Source organism: Oncorhynchus mykiss, chromosome 18 (assembly GCF_013265735.2).
Source record: "Oncorhynchus mykiss isolate Arlee chromosome 18, USDA_OmykA_1.1, whole genome shotgun sequence".
NCBI lineage: Eukaryota > Metazoa > Chordata > Actinopteri > Salmoniformes > Salmonidae > Oncorhynchus > Oncorhynchus mykiss.
The window spans coordinates 42,101,973-42,105,603 of NC_048582.1; positions in this window are offsets into that span (position 1 = coordinate 42,101,973).

The window sequence follows — 3,631 nt, forward strand, 5'->3', positions numbered from 1 at the left end:
TTTTGGTTATGTAGTCTATTCTTGTGGGACAAATTGTGATTTTTGTGACACTCCCTTCTAAAGCGATTGAGATCATCATAGATGGGAACAGAAAGCACATCCACATTCCAGAGTCTTAGTTGATAACGTGCCAAATACTAGAGCCAAACTCATAGGAGAAAATATGCCACTTAAACATGCCACATTCACTTCAGAAACCACCAGAACCTTTCTTTTTTTTTTTTTTTACCATAGTGAGCGTTTAATTATATCTGTTGTTCTCAAATTTTCCTGTCTGGCAAAGTACCAGCACAGAGTTTCTAAACCCAGAGGCGCAACATTGCAAACGCTTGCGAAGTAGACCAAACAGACTAGGCCGTTGTTTGGGTTTTGAGAAGTCAATGAGAGAAGTAAACAATTATTCCTTAGTTGTTAATTTTCTCGAAATCTAAAGGCACAACCTAGGTTCGAGCCAATGTCTGAAGTAGTTGAACATGTTAATTACTCCAACCTCGGTAAAGTGACAAACTGACACGTTTTCATTTTCGTCAAAAATAACTTTATTTCGAAGCAGTGCATTGATGATGGCTTGCACATGCGCAATTCGGCGCGAGACGACCCTTAGACCCAATGAGGTATTTCTACGTGTGAGTCACAGATACAATGAGTGTTCGTTTAAAAAGTATTTGTGTGAGCTTTGCTAGCCAATGTCGCCATGACATCGCTTGCAAGTGTGATCTGGGATTTCTATTGCAGAAGCAATTTTAGCCTATCTTCATACTGTACGGTCTTTGGTAGCAGGATGTCGTCTCTGTTTTTGAATCTGCATTTAGAGAACTAAATTGGAAAACTGAATCTGGCTGCATCTGAGAAGTTGAATATATGAAACTTTGATAAACTTGAAAAAATAGTCTGTAAACTTGATACACGGCAAATGAATGCAATATCTACCATATTCAAACTGAATATATAAATATGCATTTGAATATTAAATTAAATTTAAATATTCACTCAATTCAGTTTAAAATCATGAAATACAAGTTACATTTGTACACATGGAAAAATATTACATTCAAATTCAATATCCTAGTACAAATATTATAATACAAACAGAGCCATTCAGCAGTTTTTACCTGATTAAGTACAATACCATTGGAAATAAACATAATTTAACCGTGCACTCTAGACTAGTATCTGTGCAGCAGCCTGAATGTTTGACGTCCCTACATACAGACAGACTAAACATTGTACTAATTAAAAACAAAAATGTACGTTTTAAGTGAGAAGTAGGCATTGGTCTGAAGCCGACAAATAAAGGAAATCCCCATGAGCACCACAATGCTTACTTCACCCACACTCTCCCTAAATCATACTCTTAGATGAGGTGCTCCCACAATAATGTGATTTGTACTGCATACAAGGTCAAGTATTGGATTCTTCACATACCACACTAAGACATCCCATTCCACTACATTTTATAACTGAAAAATGTATATATATTTAAAGCTTTGCATTTATACTTATAATACAATCAGGCTTGATTGAGTGAGCCGTTTTGTCTTGTAGTATGTGGTGCCTGCCGTTATTTCCTTAAACCTTTATTTTAGCAATACATGTTATATTTTCTGGTCAGTAGGTGTCCAACATAACAACAGGTGGGCGTGTGTTGGGCACAGTCACTCATGTTTGTATTTTTATTTATTTTTGCAATAAAGATGGTAACACTACAATAATACACATTTACAATAGGCCTGTATGTAAAAATACATACAGACTAATGATATATATATATATATATATATACACACACACACAGTGGGGTCCGAAATGATCGACACCCTTGATAAAGATAAGCAATAATGACTGTATAAAATGAAGAATTCAAATATTGAGCTATATTGTATGCAAAAAAAAATTGAAAATGTTATTATATACTAATACAATTGCTTTGCACAATAGATTTTGTTTAACAAGTAATTTTTTTTTCTCAAAAAGGTAGGGGTCAAAATTATTGACACCCCTAAAGATTCTTATGAATGAAGTAGAAGTTGAGTATTTGGTCCCATATTCCTAGCACACAATGACTACATCAAGCTTGTGACTCTACAAACTTGTTGGATGCATTTGCAGTTCATTTTGGTTGTGTTTCAGATGATTTTGTGCCAGATAGTAATGAATGGTAAATAATGTATTGTGTCATTTTGATGTCACTTGCATTTTTAAATAAGAATATAATATGTTTCTACACACTTTACATTTAGGGCTCCTGAGTGGCGCAGCGGTCTAAGGCACTACATCTCAGTGCAAGAGGTATCACTACAGTCCCTGGTTCAAATCCAGGCGGCATCATATCTGGCCATGATTGGGAGTCCCATAGGGCGGTGCACAATTGGCCCAGCGTTGGCTGGGGTAGGCTGTCATTGTAAATAAGAATTTGTTCTTAACTGACTTGCCTAGTTAAATAAAGATAAAATAAAAAAAATGTGGATGCTACCATGACTACAGAAAATCCTGAATGAATTGTGTATAATGACGAGTGAGAAAGTTAGAGGGTCAAAGATCATACCCCAAAGACACACTAACCTCTCACCAATTACAAGGGAAGTTAGAAGATAGTTGACACTATCACACCCCCAAGACATGCTAACTTTCTGCTCTTCACCCAGGTTTTCATATTCCACAACATGTGGAAGCTGTTACTGGGAGGTAGAGAAGAGTGGTCCGGATGTATATAGCAGCCTCATATAAAGATATTAAGAGAACAAGTGGTAATGACTCAGTATTAGTATTAGCGTTATCATGTTGGTTATCGTTTCAGACACAATAATGATGAGATTAAAGTATCAGGCCCTCAGCCCTCCAGAGTAGGAGTGTACCTGGATCACAAAGCAGGTTCTCTGTCCTTCTACAGCGTTTCGGACTCAATGCCTCTCCTCCAGAGTCCAGACCACATTCACTCAGCCCCTCTATCCTGGGTTTTGGACATAAAAAGATAGAGCTGTGTAAACTGTGATCGAGGAAGCCTTACTAGAGAGATGCTTTATGTTCTTTAACCCTGTGCAATTATTGCATTTTGTGATCAAAGATGTGATCTTAAGTTTAGTCAACGTTTCAATCTTGTACATTCACCTCAATGTATGATTTGATGTACATACTGAATAACAACTTGATAGAAACTTGTAAATAAGAATATGTTCTTACTTGACTTGCCTGATATTGAATTGCTTGTCTGATAGATACAAATGACAATACTTTAACATTGATATCTTGAAACAAATGTAAATAAATGAAGACTTCTAATCTCAACCTCAGGTCTCACTGGATACATATGTAGTATTTCATTTTTTGTATATATTTTTTCAAGATAGCCTATGGGGCCAGGAGAAACTAATCTACGGTCCGGATTGGTTTAAATAGCTACTGCTAAACTTAGCCAGATAATTAAATAGCCTACATTATGAGACATCTCTAAGCAGAAGGGTACTCCAGTAATGTTCTGGGTAGTGTTACAGCATTGACTGGTGTGAGCTGTGCTGCAGTGTGAAAACTCAACCATAAGCCTGAATCATACTCAACATGCAACATTCAATTTCTTATTTAAAAGATAACAGTCAAACACATTACATAAGACTATATCTCCACACCACAGTTA